This window comes from Macaca nemestrina, chromosome 11 (genome assembly GCF_043159975.1).
Source record: "Macaca nemestrina isolate mMacNem1 chromosome 11, mMacNem.hap1, whole genome shotgun sequence".
NCBI lineage: Eukaryota > Metazoa > Chordata > Mammalia > Primates > Cercopithecidae > Macaca > Macaca nemestrina.
Window position 1 is genome coordinate 39,586,845 of NC_092135.1, and position 19,983 is coordinate 39,606,827.

Genomic DNA, 19,983 nt, shown 5'->3' on the forward strand with positions numbered 1-19,983 from the left:
CTCCTTTGTCCATTTTTGCTTTGTTGCCTGCACTTGTGGGATATTGCTCAAGATGTCTTTCACAACTCCAATATCCTGGGGAGTTTCTCCAATGTTTTCTTTCAGTAGTTTCATGGTTTGATGTCTTAGATTTAAGTCTTTAATGCATTTTGATTTGATTTTTGTATATGGCAAAAGATAGGAGTCTAGCTTCATTCTTCTGCATATGAATATCCAGTTTTCCCTGCATCACTGAAGAGACTGTCCGTTCCCCAATGTATGTTCTTGACACCTTTGACAAAAATGAGTTCACCATAAATGTCTGGATTTATTTCTGTTTTCTATATTCTGTTCCACTGGTCTGTGTGCCTGTTTTTATGCCAGTACCATGCCATTGTAGTTACTATAGCTCTGTAGTATAATTTGAAGTCAGGTGATGTGATTCCTCCAGTTTTGCCCCCCCCACCCCCTTTTTTTTTTTTTTTTTGGAGATGGAGTCTCACTCTGCTGCCTAGGCTGGAGTGCAGTGGTGCAATCTCGGCTCACTGACACAGCCACTTCCCAGGTTAAAGCGATTCTCCTGCCTCAGCCTCCCGAGTAGCTGGGATTGCAGGCACATGCCACCATGCCCAGCTAATTTTTTTTGTCGTTTTAGTAGAGACAGGGTTTCATGATTTTGGCCAGGCTTGTCTCAAACTCCTGACCTCAGGTGATCCACCTACCTCAGCCTCCCAAAGTGCTGGGATTAGAGGTATAAGCCACCATGCCTGGCCTCCTGTTTTGTTCTTAGTATTTGCTCAGTATAGCTTTAGCTATTTTGAGTCTTTTGTGATTCCACATACATTTTAGGATTGTTTTTTCTATTTCAGTGAAGAATGTCATTGGTATTTTCATGGGAAATGATTGAATCTGTAGATTGCTTTGGGTAGTATGGACATTTTAACAATATTGTTTCTTCAAATCCATGACATGGAATATCTTCCCACTTTTTGGTGTCCTCTTTTTTCTAGCATTGATATTTGATAGTTTTCATTGTACAAGCTTTCATTTCTCTGGCTAAATTAATTTCTAGTTATCTTATTTTATTTGCAGCTATTGTAAATGGGATTACTTTCTTGATTTCTTTTTCAAATTATTCATTGTTGGCATATAGAAATGTTACTGATTTTTGTAGGTGGATTTTGTATCCTGCAACTTTATTGAATTTAACAGTTCTAATAGTTTTTCGGCAGTCTTTAGGTTTTTCCAAATATAAGATCATACCATCTGCAAACAAAGATAATTTGACTTCTTCCTTTCAACTGCAGATGCCCCTTTATTTCTTATGCTTGTATGATGTATTATAGCTAGGTTTTTGAGGATCGTTATCATGAAGGGATGTTGAATTTTATCCAATGCTGTTTCAACATTAATTGAAATAATCATATGGTGTTTGTCCTTCATTCTGTTGACATGATTGTCACATCGATCAATTTACAAATGTTGAATCACCCTTGTATCCTTGGGATAAACCCACTTGGTCATGATGAATTATCTTTTTAATGTGTTGTTGAATTAGTATTTTGTTGAGGATTTTTGCATGACTATTCATCAGAAATATTGGCCTGTAGTTTTCTCTTTAATGTGTCTTTGTCTGCTTTTGCTATCAGGGTAACACTAGCCTCCTAGAATGAATTTGGAAGTATCCTCTCCTCTGCTTTTTTTTTTTTTTTGGATTAGTTTGAGTAGAATTGGTATTAGTTTTACTTTAAATGTTTGGTAGAATTCAGCAATGATGTCATTGGGCCACAGGCTTTTCTTTGCTGGGAAACTTTTTGTTGTGAGCTTCATGTTATTACTTGTTACTGGTCTGTTCAACAGCAAGCAACATTAAAGCCATAATAAAACACTCTGGTTTTGGAGTTTCTCATGGTTCATTCTTGGTAGGTTGTATGCGTCTAGAATTTATACATTTTTTTCTAGATTTTCCAATTTATCAGCATAAAGTTGATCATAGTGTCCACTAAGGATCCTTTTAGTTTCTGTGGCATCAGTTGTAAAGACTCTTTTTTCATCTCTTAATTTATTTATTTAGGTTTTCTCTCTTTTTTTCTTAGTCTGGCTAAAACTGTCAGTTTTGTTTATTTTTCCAATAAACCAACTTTTTATTTGGTTGATTCTTTGTATTGTTTTCTTTATTTCAATTTTATTTATTTCTCCTCTTAGCTTTATTTTTTTTCTCCTATTCATTTTTGGTTTAGTTTGCTCTTGCTTTTCTAGTTTTTTAAGATGCATCATTGTTTATTTGGAGTTTTTTTTCTGTCTTGATGTAGACACCATAGCTATAAACTTCTCTTTTAGTACTGCTTTCACTGTAGCCCATAGATTGTGGTATGTTGTGTTTTCATTATCATTTGTTTCAAGAAATTTGTCAGTTTTTTTTTCTTTTTTCATTGACCTACTTGTCATTCATGAGCATACTGTTTAATATCCATGCATATGTATAGTTTCCAAAATTCCTCTTATTATTCCTCTAGTTATATTCCATTGTGGTCAGAGAAAATGGTTGCTATTATTATTATTATTTTTTGGAATGCTTTATAACTTGTTGTGTGGCCTAACTTATGGTCTATTCTTGAGAATGATCCATGTGCTGAGGTAAAGAATGTGTATTCTTCAGTCATTGGATAAAATGCTTTGTAAATATCTATTAGGTCTATTTGGCCTATAGTGAAGATTATTACATCCATTGTTTCTTTGTTGATATTCTCTCTGGAAGATCTATCTGTCCAATGCTGAAAGTGGGGTGTTGAAGTCTACAGGTATTATTGTATTGAGATCTCTCTCTCTCTCTAGCTCTAATGATATTTGCTATTTTGAATTTTCTGTCTAAAAGGTCATATGTCTCTGTCTCTCCAGGATTGGATTCTAGTGCCTTGTTTAGTTCATTTGGTGAGGTCATGTTTCCCTGGATGGTCTTGATGCTTGTATATGTTCATTGGAGTCTGGGCATTGAAGAGTTAGGTATTTATTGTAGACTTCTCAGTCTGGGCTTGTTTGTACCCATCCTTCTTGGGAAGGCCTTCCAGGCATTCAAAAGCACTTGGGTATTGTGACCTAAACCATATCTGCATTAAAGCACATCTTAAGTCCAGTAATGCTGTAGTTGTTGTTGACTCGTAGAGCTACCACCTTGGTGATCTTGGAAAAGATCCACAAGAATTCTAATTCTTTTCCCTTACTTTCTCCCAAACAAATGTAGCCTCTTTGTCTGTGCTAAGCTGCCTGGAGCTGGGGATGGGATGACATAAACACCCCTGTGACCACCACTAATGGGACTGCTCTGAGTCTGACCTGAAGCCAGCATAGCAATGGGTCTCACCCAAGGCCCAGTATAACCACTACCTGGCTACCACCTATGTTCAAAGCCCCAGGACTCTATAATCGCCAGGTGGCAAAGCCAGCTAGGCTCATGTCTTTTCCTTTATGGCAGTGAATTCCCCCATGCCCCAAGTGGGTCTTTCCAGGAGCCAGGGACTCAAGTGAAAAATATTAGAAATCTACCTGGGTGCTCCATTTGACTGCATCTGAGCTGGCACTTAAACTACGAGACGCAGTCCTTCCTACTCTTCCCTCCCCTTTCCACAGGCAGAGGAGCCTCACCCTATGGCCACCACCACCACAGGTCCATAAGGAATACTGCCAGGCTACCACTGATGTTCACTTCACGCCCAGGGCCTCTTCAGTCAGTTTGTGGGAAATGATACCAGGCCTGGAACTATCTCTTCGGAACAGTGGGCTTCCTTCTGGCCCAGAGCGAGTCCAGAAATGCCATCCAAGAGTCCATTCTTGGAATTGGGGACTCCAAGAGTTTGCTTGGTGCTCTCCCCAACTGTAGCTAATTTAGTAGCTAAGGTGCAAGGAAAATATTGCTTTATTTTTCTTTCAGCTTTACTCAAGCAGAAGAAGTCTCTCACTATAGCCAGCGCAGCTGGGAATACGCTGGGTCTCACCTAGAGCCAGCAAGTCTCAGAGTCTCACCCAAGGCCCATGGCATACCACTTGGATATTGCTGCTGGTAATTCAAGGCCCAGGAGCTCTTTAGTCAGCAGGTGATGTATTCTGCAAGGACTGAGTCCTTTCCTTCATGGCAGCAGGTTCCTTTCTGGCCCAGGGTGTGTCTAGAAATGGTTTCTGGGAGCTAGGACCTGGAATCCTCGTTCATCAAAGAGGACTTTAATGCAAGACAAAGTCCTCTTTACTCTTCCCTCTCCTCTCCTCAAGAGGAAGGAAGGAGTCTCTTTTCGAGTCAGAAGCTGTGTTGCCTGTGGTTGGGGGAGGGGTAGCACAAGCACTCCCTTAGCCACTCCTGTTTGTGTCTCAGTAGGTAGCGTGCCCCCATATCCACTGGCTCCAAGCCCAGCTCAGCACTAAGACATGTCTAGGAGTTGCAGTCTTAATGACTGAGAATTCAGTAATAGTACCTAGTTGGGGTCTATGATTCAAAATGTGGTAGTTTACTTACAAGGTCCAAATTCTTAATCATCCTAAACTATAAAAGAATGCACAACATGGTGCAGTTTACATGTTAAACATTTGATTATACCAAAGCTAATTTATAATCTTAATGTCCATATGCCCTACATTTTATAGACTGAGATAACTAGCAAATTATTGCCAAGGTACTGGTGCAATTCTAGCAGTGTGACCTTGGATAAATTATATAACATCAATGAGTAGTAATTACTCATCTAAAAGTAAAAATAACATGTATTTTATAGAATTGCTGTGATGATTAGGAATTATTTACATAAAAGGCCTAGATTAATGACTACAAGCATTCATCATTATTATCGCTGTTGTTAAGTTGTATGCTAAAAATACTTTATCTCTAACTCTAAATATATTTTCTAGTACAAGTTTCCTAATTTAATTGTTCCTCTATTGTAGGACATGGATGGAAGATAATAAGTGTAGTTTCTTCCTCTGGGCAAGTGCTCATTTATCAGTCCTCATGTGGCACTAAATCTGAACGCAGCCAGATATAGATGGTCTGTGACAGAAGAAACCTGATGGTCTTACTGACCTCACCCCAGGTACTGTGCTTTTGATATTATTCTATAGTGTAGTCTTTATAATTTGGATTTCTGTAGCATCCCTGGAACAAGTTCACACGTGCTCGTGTGAGTTTCGTTTTGCATGTGCTGCTTTCTCATGAATGTGGAAGATATACCGGGTTTCTGTGGTAGAAACACTCTGGCCTCTTCCAAAGCAGAAGGCCCTGGGCTGTAGACCTTCAAACAGAAGCAAACATTCAAAGCTTTTAAAAGCCCTGACTTCTGGGAATGGAACAAATTGCTGAAATCACTTCTGCCTTGATCCAATAATTCATTATCTCCTAGAAACAGTGGCTTTTATAGCTGCTAAGGGGCTGCTATGTTCTTCTAGAAAGAAGGAAAAATCTCAATACAGACGTGAATTTTCAAGCCCTTATATTAAAATCTTTAGACTTAATTTTATTTGTCTAAATCTGTAATCAATCTAAGAATGGGATGGAGATATTTTTATAAAACAAATTTAGAAAATAACTAATTTTATTTTATATGAAACAAAATTGGCCCTTTATAATAAACTCCCCAAATATTCCAAAGACAGAATTATATTTTTATTCCCTTATTATACAGCTGGGAAATTATCAAAATGAATATTAAAATCTTGATTCCAATTCATGCTGATATGGAAAACAAGGCCTTGTAAACATTTAAGATTTTCTAATAGACAAGTGTGTAATAATTTACTAAAGGCACCCTATTGTCCTAGATTTATTGTATGTCTCTTTATTGACATAATCAGATTAATTTAATAACGAAAATTAACCCTAACTTTAGAGATGGAAGCAACACATGTCAAGAGTGTTGTCTGATTTGCCTGAGGCCTATTTTCACCCAGGAAAGAAATGGCATTATTGGTGATTATTTAGTAGGTAAATAACTATAGGTCATGTCTGAATCTAATGATAGGAGTACTTTCATCAAACCTAAACTTGAATGATACCATTCCACAAAAATGGGGACCTGGAAAGAAGTTAAGTATCTTGATTTGTAAGACATGTGTATATACCCTCAATTAGTGTCTACACAGGGCAATTTTATTTAGATTAGGAGGTAAGGGGAGAAGGGATAAGACAATACTAAGGAGAATAGAACTGAGTCAGATTAAAGAAGAATGGAGTCTATGAAGAGAGCTCTGGTCCATATATATATATATATATATATATATATATATATATAAATATATATGTAACAGGGAAATGGTTAACCAATTGAGGCTCTAAGTTATGAACCTCCCATGAGGTATGGCTTTACTTGTTATAAAATATCCTGAGGATTGAAGGTGATGATAATAATAATGCCTGGATGCTTGAAACACCCATCACTGTCTGAACCGGGAAGCAGTTAGGTGATACTTTTCACTGCCGTAAAGGTATGAAATGGAGCTTCTGTACAACAGCAGGATCTTGAACTAGTAACTGGAAGGAGGATAAGCACTGGCAAACTAAAGACCAGTTTAGCAAATCAATAGCCAGTGAGTGCTCAGTGAGGGGATGATAATGTCTTTATGGTTTTCACTGATTCTGAGGAGTAGCTATACTAGCTATACATGTCTGGTATATTTCTCAGTAGAGATATGCAGTGTTAATTACCAATTTCCAGAGTGAAGCACTATCTCTTTTCATAGAATCCCCAAATGTATAACAACTTGAGGAGGTCTTCATTGGGAACTTCTTTTCTATAACTTTAGTATTCATACTCAGGCCAAGGGAAAGATACCCCAGATCCACCTGTGATAATTGCCCTTCTATTTCTAGAAAGATGCTTTTGATTAAAAGTAAGTTTCAGGTGACATCAGGAATCTCTGTACTTTCAAGCTATTTCTTATTCTCTGACTGAAGCTGGATATTAATTCCCAGTCCAATTTATATAGCTTCTTCCCTCTGAAACCCAAAGGAAAAGAAAAGAAAAAAGAAGATTCTCATCTCTTCTTGTCCTTGGACCCCACCACTAGTCCTTTCTTCAAGCCTTTCAAGCATTAGTATTTTATTACTGTATTCACACTTCAAAAGAAGAAGAAACAAAAAGAAAACCTGCATGCATTCCCAAAACACCACAAATTTCCTCTTTTTCTATTTGATTATAATGAATAAAGCAATGGGTCTGTCAGATAAACATGATTATATTAGTTTGTTTAATTGAAACAGTGAAGCTTTTAAAATTATGTTGTATCATGGCACCCAAAATGAGAAAAATGTTAGGAATTTTAGGATTCTCCTTTTATCTACATTCTTTATAGAAAATATAAAAGAAAAATCAGTGTCATTGAAAAAGATTCATTAGAAAGACAGAATTCATGGATTAGAATAAAAAAGAATTTATTGAGCTAAAAAGAATAGGCAGCACTTTCAAAATTTTTGAATGAATTTCATGATAAAAGTTTTACGGTATGTATCTCCTTGCTCCGGGAATTATTACATTTTAGTATGCTCATTAATCTCAAGATTATTCACCAGTTATTAAAATTTTAAACATTTAAGTAGATATATTGAAATGACACTATTTTTTTAACTCTCCCTTTCTACTGAGAGAAAAAGCTTTATTTATGTTTGGGTTTCTATTTAATAGAATAGAAAATATACTGGAGGAAAAAGTTAACAAATAAAACGCATCAGGAAATAAACTGAATATACTGTCTTTGGGTTCCTTTCTTTAGAAATTAATTCAGTAGAGGTATTGGTGAATGTATTCCACAGTTATTATTTGAATTTGTAGAATTTAAAAATTTCAGACAAAAAAAGCCAATTCTGGAAAATACAACTGAATAGCTATATTTAAAATATTTAAAATGAAATTTAAAAAGAATGCTATGAATTCATCTTTACTGCAGTTTTTTTTTTAATCTCAAGATCTTTTTGAATCAATGAAGTCAGAATATGTTGAATGCCAAAATAAATGTGTTGTGACAAAAAATTTACCAACCTCAGGAAGGCATATAGAATATCTCCAAGGCCTGGACGTTATGAGTGACAACTGTGTTAATTGGAAGTCTGCTTCATAAACTAGTAAGCAGAGCAAAATAGTCATGGCAGAACTTAAATCTAACTATGCCACAAGAAAGATTCTCTGACTTTGTCCCGACCGCACTCCAAAGCATTTTCCTTGTCAATTACTCCCGAACAGAATATCTAGAAGAGGAAAAATATATCAGCAACCGATTTATTCAAAGCTCATCTCAAAAACAAACAGAAAATTTAAGAAGAGAAAAAGGATTTAAATGTGTACTAGCAAGCTTCTAAGCATAGTACTTTCATAGCCTCGAAAATTAAGAATAGTTTTGTATTTTCACATCTTGCATTACTGATTTTTTAATTTAAAGAGCAGTTTCTTGTGTGTGCTTTTAAATTGTTTCAAATTAACTTTTATATTTAGAACATGGTCATCTTTGTTCCAAGATTTTCAAATACCACAATAAACAGTAATCTTTGTAACTGATTAAAATGAGCTTTATAAATTTGGAAAAAGCTAAATTACAGATTATGACTTTTCCCAATATACATTAATCTCAGTGCAAATGAAATTTAGCTGGTATTTTATATGTAACAGAGGAATATAATTTGTTTTTATATTAGTACTAGTCCTGACCTAAGTATTTACAAATCAATACTCATTTTATATTTAATGGCATCTATGAATGTCTTCATGCAGGAAGTTTAATTTTTTGTGCTGTAGTTACAAATGTATTTTTAAGTACACAGAGAATTTTAAAAGGGCAGAAGATAATTTTAAGGTGTTATTTACATAAATGTAAAAGCCCCTAAAGTGGAGAAATCTCTCATAAAAAATTTCAAACATTTGCTTGACTCTGGAGGCCTGGCATACTGAGGAATTAGGATTCCTCCTAAGAATTACACATGTGAAGGTAGGCTGTCCTGAAAGACTTTTGGTACTCGATGATGCTCTTTTGGGGACTACTACCCAGAGGCACATTTAGCTTGCTTTCTTCCTCACTATCCACTAACTCCTGTGGTCTCTTTAGGGCTCTGCCAAAACCAGTGGTTCTCAAAGGTAGCCATGGATTGGAATGACCTGGGTAGCTTTTAAGAACTCACTGTCCGGATCACACTTCAAGCCAAATAAATCAAAATCGGGTGGTGTGTGTCTGTAACTGTGTGTGTGTGTGTGTGTGTGTGTGTGTGTGTGTGTGTGTGTGTGTAGTTGTGGTGATGGTAAGGAGGTTGGGGAGGCAAGGGAGTCAGCCATCAGTATTTTAAAAAATATCCAGCCTGGGCAACATGGAGAAACTCTGTCTCCACAAAAACACAAAAAAATTAGCTGGTTGTGGTGGTGCATGCCTGTGGTCCCTGCTACTTGCTTGGGAGGCCGAGATGGGAGGATCATTTGAGCCTGGGAGGTTGAGCCTAAAATGAGTTGTGATCATGTCACTGCACTCCAGCCTGGGTGACAGACTGAGATCCTGTCTCAAAAAAAAAAAAGAAATATATATATATATGCTGGACGCGGTGGTTCATGCCTGTAATCCCAGCACTTTGGGAGTCCAAGGCAGGTGGATCACTTGAGGTCGGGAGTTCAAGACCAGCCTAACCAACATGGAGAAACTCCTTCTCTACTAACAATACAAAATTAGCCGGGCGTGGTGACGCATGCCTGTAATCCCAGCTACACGGGGGGCTGAGGCAGGAGAATCACTTGAACCTGGGAGGCGGAGGTTGCGGTGAGCCGAGATTGCATCATTGCACTCCAGCCTGGGCAACAAGAGTCAAACTCTCTCTCTCTCTCTGGATATATGGATATATATGTATATATCCCGGATTATTCCCACGTGCAGCCAAAGTTCAGTATCACAGCCCCAGACATTTAATTTTTCTTTGTTTTTATTTCTCCTGTTCCAGTTGTATTCTCCAGCAAATCTATAACCTGCTTCATGTTCTAATCTGTAGCCACATGTGCACACCAGTTTGTACCTAAATGCTCATGCTGTCCACTCCTGAGGGTATGCGTATTAGACTTGGCTGGCCGTTGCTCATTAGGCCCATAAGAACAGCTGACTTTCTTCTCACTAGATTTATTTTCTTTGAATGAATGGTAACTTGCCTCTTTTCACTATTGCCCTCTCCAGCCATTTTCCACACAGTAGCCAGATTCACATTTTTATATGAAAACAACATCAAGTCACTTCCCTGTTGAAACCTCTCCAGTGACTTTCCACTAAGATCTCAGTTCAACAGCACTGCATAGGATACTTTCTCTGATCTACTGGCTAAAGTTGTCCCTCAGTGCAATTACACTGTGTAAAATCACCCTATTTTCTTCATAGTGAGTATCCCTAAATAAATATTTTTTACTCACTTTGCTTGGGTTTTTTCAGTCTCATCAATATAATTTCAGGTACCATGTCCATCTCATTTATCTTGTAACCCTAATACCCAGGAATGTACATGCACACAATAGAAATTTTAACTGGTATTTGTCAAATGGAAGAAGTCACTCTGATTTCAGACTTCCCCATACCAGGTCATAGTTATCTAGTAGTAGCTGCAGTAGCATGTCCTGCACTATTGAAACCATAGTTATCTGTTGGTCATCAGAGAATATGTCCAGAATTCTTCTGCTTCTCCTTCTTATCCATGAGTGCAAAATAAGAAACTTAATTCATAAGGCATATCCCTAGAGTCTTCCTGAGAATCTCATTTCTTGCAGACTGTCCTCGGGTTCTCTCATTTCTGACCTCTAACATTTCTATGGCAGTGAAAAAAAAAAAATATCAGACAGATTGTTTCCATTAGCGTGGATCATTGAGAGTTTACAAGGCACTATTATTTTTCCAGGTGAGCTAGTTACTTACTTTAAGTAATTTAAAAAATGTTACATATTTGGAAATGCATGGATTATTTTAGTCAGCAGTGTATAATTCAAGAAATTAATATTTCAGGGAATGGACTGATATGTAGACAAGTGGAAGACATTTAATTTATGTATTTCTTAAAATACCTACTTACCAACGCATAATAATATCATATTTAGTATAAGTTTAGAACGCCTTTCAGTGGCAACAAACATATAGTTATGTGTATGCAAATTGGTTTCAGTATAAAACTCCCTCCTTGTCCTTCAAAAATATTCCTGTTGACATTGTTTACCAAAGTTTCTCCAGAGATATGGAGCCAAACTAACTATCCCTCCCTTTAGTGGTGCTAAATATGACCTCTTAACCCAATAGCTGTGACCAAACTGGACTAAACAAAAATGTCAGTAACTCAACCATGCAATTGCCTTTTTTCCTCCTAGCTATTCAGATTTCATAGGGATGAAACTTAAACAAATAAATTATGAAACCATATAACTTGACAGATGATATGATAAATATTCTAGGAGATTTTTGATTCCAATTTTAAGGCTAGTAGGATTTCCTCCAAAATATCTAATTTCCATGAAGAAATATACAGTTCCTAAAGAAGATTTGGATTTTTTTGATATAAGATAACCATACCAAACTCTGCTATCCAAATATATATATACACACACATATATATACACACAGATATACACACAGATATAGATATAGATATATAAAGAAAAACAGCAGAGGGTAGATAAACTATCCCTCATTTCAAATTAGTACAAGGGTTGCAATAGTATCATTCCTCATATTGGGCATTATAACTTCTCATTTCTGAAAGGAAACTTTTAGAGGAAAGCAACCGTAGTGAAGAAGATTCAGAGAGTTTAGTTCATGTAGTTTTAAAATAACACCTGGTTAAACACCATAAATTGCTTCAAAAAAGCAAATGATAAACAGGCAAATTATTATTAGAGACTGTCTAAAAGATATGGAAGTTAGTATCCCTAATGTTCAATAGGTTTTTATAAGCCAATATCATAATACTCCAATTTACATACCCCAATTGGAGGAGAAATAAAATCCTTTACAGACAAGAAATGCTTAGAGATTTTGTCACCACCAGGCCTGCTCTACAAGAGATCCTGCAGGAAGCACTAAACATGGAAAGGAACAACTGGTACCAGTCATTGCAAAAGCATGCAAAAATGTAAAGACCATCAATGCTAGGAAGAAATTGCATCAACTAATGAGCAAAATATCCAGCTAATATCATAATGACAGGATCAAGTTCACACATAACAGTATTAACCTTAAATGTAAATGGACTAAATGGTCCAATTAAAAGACACAGACTGGCAAATTGGGTAAAGAGTCAAGACCCATCAGTTTGCTGTATTCAGGAGACCCATCTCACATGCAGAGACACACATAGGCTCAAAATAAAGGGATGGAGGAAGATCTACCAAGCAAATGGAGAACAAAAAAAAGCAGGGGTTGCAATATTAGTCTCAGATAAAACAGACTTTAAACCATCAAAGATCAAAAGAGACAAAGAAGGCCATTACATAATGGTAAAGGGATCAATTAAACAAGAAGAGCTAACTATCCTAAATATATATGCATCCAATACAGGAGCACCCAGATTCATAAAGCAAGTCCTTAGAGACTTACAAAGAGACTTAGACTCCCATACAATAATAACGGGAGACTTTAACATCCCACTGTCAACATTAGAGAGATCAATGAGGCAGAAAGTTAACAAGGATATCTAGCAATTGAACTCAGCTGTACACCAAGTGGACCTAATAGACATCTACAGAACTCTCCACCCCAAATCAACAGAATATACATTCTTCTCAGCACCACATCGCACTTATTCCAAAATTGACCACATAAATGGAAGTAAAGCACTCCTCAGCAAATGTACAAGAACAGAAATTTTAACAAACTGTCTCGCAGACCACAGTGCAGTCAAACTAGAACTCAGGATTAAGAAACTCAATCAAAACTGCTCAACTACATGGAAACTGAATACCCTGCTCCTGAATGACTACTGGATACATAACAAAATGAAGACAGAAATAAAGATGTTCTTTGAAACCAATGAGAACAAAGATACAACATACCAGAATCTCTGGGAAACATTTAAAGCAGTGTGTAGAGGGAAATTTATAGCACTAAATGCCCACAAGAGAAAGCTGGAAAGATCTAAAATTGACACCATAATATCACAATTAAAACAACTAGAGAAGCAAGAGCAAACACATTCAAAAGCTAGCAGACGGCAAGAAATAACTAAGAATAGAGCAGAACTGAAGGAGTTGGAGACACAAAAAACCCTCCAAAAAATCAATGAATCCAGGAGCTGTTTTTTTGAAAAGATCAACAAAATTGATACACCTCTAGGAAGACTAATAAAGAAGAAAAGAGAGAAGAATCAAATAGACGCAATAAAAAATGATAAAGGGGATATCACCACCAACCCCACAGAAATACAAACTACCATCAGAGAATACTATAAACACCTCTATGCAAATAAACTAGAAAACCTAGAAGAAATGGATAAATTCCTGGACACATACACCCTCCCAAGACTAAACCAGGAAGAAGTTGAATCCCTGAATAATCCAATAGCAGGCTCTGAGACTGAGGCAATAATGAATAGCCTACCAACCAAAAAAAAGTCCAGGACCAGACGGATTCACAGCTGAATTCTTCCAGAGGTACAAGGAGGAGCTGGTACCATTCCTTCTGAAACTATTCCAATCAATAGAAAAAAAGGGAATCCTCCCTAACTTATTTTATGAGGCCAGCATCATCCTGATTCCAAAGCCTGGCAGAGAAACAACAACAAAAAAGAGAATTTTAGACCAATATCCCTGATGAACATCAATGTAAAAATCCTCAACAAAATACTGGCAAACAGAATCCAGAAGCACATGAAAAAGCTTATCCACCATGATTAAGTGGACTTCATCCCTGGGATGCAAGGCTGGTTCAACATACACAAATCAATAAATGAAAGCCAGCATATAAACAGAACCAAAGACAAAAACCACATAATTATCTCAATAGATGCAGAAAAGGCCTTTGACAAAATTTCATGCTAGAAACTCTCAATAAATTCGGTATTGATGGAACGTATCTCAAAATAATAAGAGCTATTTATGACAAACCCACAGCCAATATCATACTGAATGGGCAGAAACAGGAAGAATTCCCTTTGAAAACTGGCACAAGACAGGGATGCCCTCTCTCACTACTCCTATTCAACATAGTGTTGGAAGTTCTGGCTAGGGCAATCAGGCAAGAGAAGGAAATAAAGGGCATTCAGTTAGGAAAAGAAGAAGTCAAATTGTCCCTGTTTGTAGATGACATGATTGTATATTTAGAAAACCCCATCATCTCAGCCCAAAATCTCCTTAAGCTGATAAGCACTTCAGCAAAGTCTCAGGATACAAAATTAATGTGCAAAAATCACAAGCATTCTTATACATCAATAACAGACAAACAGAGAGTCAAATCATGAATGAACTCCCATTCACAATTGCTTCAAAGAGAATAAAATACCTAGGAATCCAACTTACAAGGGATGCGAAGGACCTCTTCAAGGAGAACTACAAACCACTGCTCAGTGAAATAAAAGAGGACACTAATGAAAGAACATACCATGCTTGTGGATGGAAGAATCAACATCATGAATACAGCCATAGTGCCCAATGTAATTTATAGATTCAATGCCATCCCCATTAAGCTACCAATGACTTTCTTCACAGAATTGGAGAAAGACTGCTTTAAAGTTCATATGGAACCAAAAAAGAGCCCGCATTGCCAAGACAATCCTAAGCCAAAAGAACAAAGCTGGAGGCATCATGCTACCTGACTTCAAACTATTCTACAAGGCTACAGTAACCAAAACAGCATGGTACTGGTTCCAAAACAGAGATATAGACCAATGGAACAGAACAGAGACCTCAGCAATAATACCGTACATCTATCACCATCTGATCTTTGACAAACCTGACAAAAACAAGAAATGGGGAAAGGATTCCCTCTTTAATAAATGGTGCTGGGAAAACTGGCTAGCCATAAGTAGAAAGCTGAAACTGGATCCTTTCTTTATTCCTTATATGAAAATTAATTTGAGATGGATTAGAGACTTAAATGTTAGACCTAAAACCATAAAAACCCTAGAAGAAAACCTAGGTAATACCATTCAGGACATAGGCATAGGCAAGGACTTCATGTCTAAAACACCAAAAGCAATGGCAACAAGAGCCAAAATTGACAAATGGGATCTAATTAAACTAAAGAGCTTCTGCACAGCAAAAGAAACTACCATCAGAGTGAACAGGCAACCTACAGAATGGGAGAAAATTTTTGCAATCTACTCATCTGACAAAGGGCTAATATCCAGAATCTAGAAAGAACTTAAACAAATTTACAAGAAAAAAAAAAACAACCCCATCAAAAAGTGGGCAAAGGATATGAACAGACACTTCTCAAAAGAAGACATTTATGCAGCCAACAGACACATGAAAAAATGCTCATCATCACTCGCCATCAGGGAAGTGCAAATCAAAACCACAATGAGATACCATTTCACACCAGTTAGAATGGCGATCATTAAAAAGTAAGGAAACAACAGGTGCTAGAGAGGATGTGGAGAAATAGGAACACTTTTACACTGTTGGTGGGACTGTAAACTAGTTCAACTATTGTGGAAAACAGTATGGTGATTCCTCAAGGATCTAGAACTAGAAATACCATTTGACCCAGCCATCCCATTACTGGGTATATACCCAAAGGATTATAAATCATGCTGCTATAAAGACACATGCACACGTATGTTTATTGTGGCACTATTCACAATAGCAAAGACTTGGAATCAACCCAAATGTCCATCAGTGACAGACTGGATTAAGAAAATGTGGCACATATACACCATGGAATACTATGCAGCCATAAAAAAGGATGCGTTTGTGTCCTTTGTAGAGACATGGGTTGCAGCTAGAAACCATCATTCTCAACAAACTATTGCAAGAACAGAAAACCAAACACCTCATATTCTCATTCACAGGTGGAAATTGAACAATGAGATCAGTTGGACACAGGAAGGGGAACATCACACACCTGGGCCTATTGTGGGGAGTGGGGAGAGGGGAAGAATAGCATTAGGAGATATACCTAATGTAAATGACAAGTTAATAGGTGCAGCACACCAACATGGCACATGTATGCATATGTAACAAACCTGCACGTTGTGCACATGTACCCTAGAACTTAAAGTATAATAATAAAAAAAAATACTCATTTAAACTATGGATAAAAAAAGATTTTATTTTAAAATAATATGGAAGTATTTTCAAAAGGATGTTGTACAAGACTATTAACTGCAGAACCTTTCATAACAATAAAAATTTGAACCAATTGGGATATCCAGACAAAAGTAATTGGCTGAATAACTCTTACTCTACCTATAGGGTAGAATCCAGAGTGCAAGCTAAAGGGTAGATTTATATATTTACTGACGCTTTAGTAATTTAGCAATTTGGGAAATCACATAAGTCTAAACTTTAAAAAAAGTAAATATAGCATATACTCTATCATTATTTTTAAAATATATAAAATAGCGTTATGCACACAAATAGGTTTGCACAGATAAAAGATAAAGTAAACAAACAAAAGTAGAAGTGTGTGGCATTTAAATTTTTATTCATGACTTCTCTCCATGTTATTTATAATTGGAACAAATAGCTGTTAGTCAACAAAACCTATCACCTCACAAATTCCCTATTAATTATTGTCTCCCTTTTACCTTCTTCTGCATCCCTTTTGCCAGAAACTTCAAGATTATTAATGTTTCCACAAATGTCAAGTATTTTAATCAGTATGTTGATATTTGAAAACAAGTTTAGCTGAAATATTAAACTGTGGCTATTTAAGTATGTTCTCTTTTCCTAACAACCCAACGAGCCAGCTTTCCCCAATACGAGGGTTCTTGACTTTAATGAGTTCAAATTAAATGATTTGACCAGCACCATGCAATTGAAAAATATGTTGAATTCAACAAGAATTAAGTCCAATTTCCCAAAAACCTTCATCCAGGACTTATTATTTGAGGCTTATGTTTCAATTTATTTAACTAAATCAAGTTGCAATAAGAAAGGTTATAAGCTTAAAAATATTTTATTAACTCTTAAATCATGATTAAATCTCTCAAATTATACACACACACACACACACAATATCTTATGCCAAATAACATTTCAAACATTGTTGGAAAACATATAGAATGGAGGTCCCATAAGATTAGAATACTGCATTTTTACTGTGTCTTTTTATATTTAGACATATTTACATACACAAATACTTACATTGTGTTACAGCTGCCTACAGTGTTCAGTACAGTAATATGCTGTCTAGGTTTACAGCCTAGGAGCAGTAGGCTACACCATATAGCCTAGGTGTGTAGTGGGCTATACCATCTATATTTGTGTAAGTGCAATGTATGATGCTCCCACAATGATGAAATCAACACATTTCTCACAACATATTCTTGTTATTGAGTGACACATAACTGTATATACATATATGTTAATATATATCTATACACACACATATGCAAATACACACAAATATGTATTCATTTCTCAGTGCGGATGGAATAAGAAAGCTATTATTTTTACCTTTAGAAGCATTTTCTTTCAATTGACTTTAATGAGTTCAAATTAAATGATTTGACCAGCACCATACAATTGAAAAATATGTTGAATTCAACAGGAATTAAGTCCAATTTCCCAAAAACCTTCATCCAGGACTTATTATTTGAGGCTTGTTTCAATTTAATTAACTAAATCAAGCATTTTCTTTAAATGCTTCTAAAAGTTTAATATTTGTACATTTTCTAGCCTTGATTTTATAAATACAAACCTGTAAGTTACGTCACATAACCTTCATACTCATTAAATGATAGATGAAAAGCAGCAACAATTAGCAGTAGAAATTTTTTTAAAGTCCACTTAAGTTAATTTAAAAAATAATTTTTGAATACTCTTCTTATCGATTTCAAATAAAAATCACTTACAAATCATTGGTAATTTTATGCCATGTTTTACATGACCTAGAGTCTTGCTACCCTGATTATGGTTCATCTATTAGTACCATTCCCAGATCCTGGGAGCTTGTGTGAGCGATGCACAATCTCAGGCCTCATCTCTTTCCTACTGAATCAGAATCTGCATTTTACAAGATCCTTAGAAGAATTACATGCACACTAATGTTTGAGTAATACAAAATGAGAGGAAGTAATAATGATGATAATAAATACAATTTAAGATCCTTAAGTACATAAGCTTTTGTGCATTTATTGATTGAGGAGTAATCAAACCATAACTAATTTTTTTTGAGACAATCTTACTCTGTCACCCAGGATGGAATGCAATGGTATGATCATAATTCACTGCAACCTCAAACTCCTGCCTCAGTCTCTCAAGTAGCTGGGACTACAGGTGCATGCCAATGTGCCCAGCTAATTTTTAAAAATTTTTTATAGAGATGGGTGTCTCACTACATTGCCCAGGCTGATCTCATACTCCTGGGCTCAAGTGATCCTCCCACACTGGCCTCTCAAAATGCTGGGATCACTGGTGTGAGCCACTACACCTAGCCTCTTTAAGTAATTCTAACTCAGTTTTTCTTCCTAAACAGAGCCTCATAGCTTATTAGTCAATTTTTAATTCAGTATTTTTTCAGCCTTTGCAAGATACAGCAGAAATACAATGGTGAATGCAAAAAAACTTAATAGGAAAAATTCAAGAAGATAAATTTTGAGGTGGATTTAACCTTGTCTAGAACCAGAAAATAGACAAAACAGGTTATGCATAGCTGCATTTACAAATTATGCAAATTCAACAGCTGTAGTTTATGCAAATCATGTTTAAGCCCCTTAAGTGTATCATTATCTTACATGAGTTGCTTGGGAATTCCATACATAGACAGGAGCAAAATTTCTCTTTTCTTTTCCTCCCACTCCAAATATCATAGGAGTATTAAATTTGTAACAACTTAATATGCTTTATTGTATTTTTTCGGATAAAAACATCACATACTACTTTGTATAATCCAATTTATTAATTCATGCTATTTTGACCTCAGTAATTCTTATCATTTCAGTACTACATGTAAAAATCTAAAAGTTGGGTAGAATGTTCAATGTTGAATGTCAAAATGTATTTTTTATTTAACCAAATCTTAAGTTCTGCATGAGTCCATTCTAAATATCAATCATTTATGTGTCAATAAATAAAATAGATACATACATATATATATATATATATATACTGAATAACTAACGAGCTCAAAGTATTATGAATAATAAAGAATGGGATAAAACATAGGACATTAGTAGGTAATCACTAAACAAAATCTTGAACTAATAAACTCAATAATGATTTAACAAGATATATATTTACTTAGAGTATTGATTGCTTGTTACAATCTAGATACTCTACTAGGCATGGGATATATGAAAATTGGACAAAAAAGAAAACTCTTGCCTTTAAGAAATTTGCACTCTAGTACAAGGTAAGTTTTTGTTTTATTTGATGTTTAACTTTTGTTTTATTTAGTTATTATTTCTGTTTATTTCTATGTGATCATTAAAACGGTTTCTCATTTAAAATATTTTGCAGAAAAGTAGTAAATACTCCTTAGTTAATTACTTGTAAAGAAGTGCTGAGAAAATTATTCTGTCCTTCAACTTTCAATCTAGAAAATCCAAGTAGATTTTCATGAATCAAATGTTCAAATAATAAGATTTAAGTCAAGCCTCTGTTGTGGAAAGCCAAATCATGATTTTTAAATACATTGATAAAAATAAAGGAGAAGGCTTTGGGGAAAAAAATGCAAAAGTCATACAAAGAAATGTATCATCACGCTAAAAAATAACAAAAAAAAAGGCCTCTGAAAAATGTTTGCAATCCTCAGTAGAATAAAAGAATCTAAAGCCATGATAAAAAAAGAAACTGAGATAAAAAGTTCATATGAACAGATGGAAAGTAATAAGAATACAATTACAAAGAATACAAGGAAGCTCTAAACTCATTTGCA

General features: G+C 35.7%; 1 protein-coding gene and 1 long non-coding RNA gene across 5 annotated transcripts in view; both read right to left on the reverse strand.

Annotated features, from left to right (window-relative positions):
• LOC105492606 (LDL receptor related protein 1B) overlaps positions 1-19,983 on the reverse strand; it is a 1,932,714-nt gene that overhangs the window by 1,532,092 nt on the left and 380,639 nt on the right. The window lies entirely within an intron of this gene.
• Positions 1-19,983, reverse strand: part of LOC139357099 (uncharacterized) — a 32,572-nt gene continuing 12,589 nt past the window's right edge. The window contains exon 2 of the long non-coding RNA XR_011609733.1: positions 1-19,983. This exon is cut by the window's right edge and continues 11,199 nt beyond it. This is a non-coding gene — a long non-coding RNA (uncharacterized lncRNA).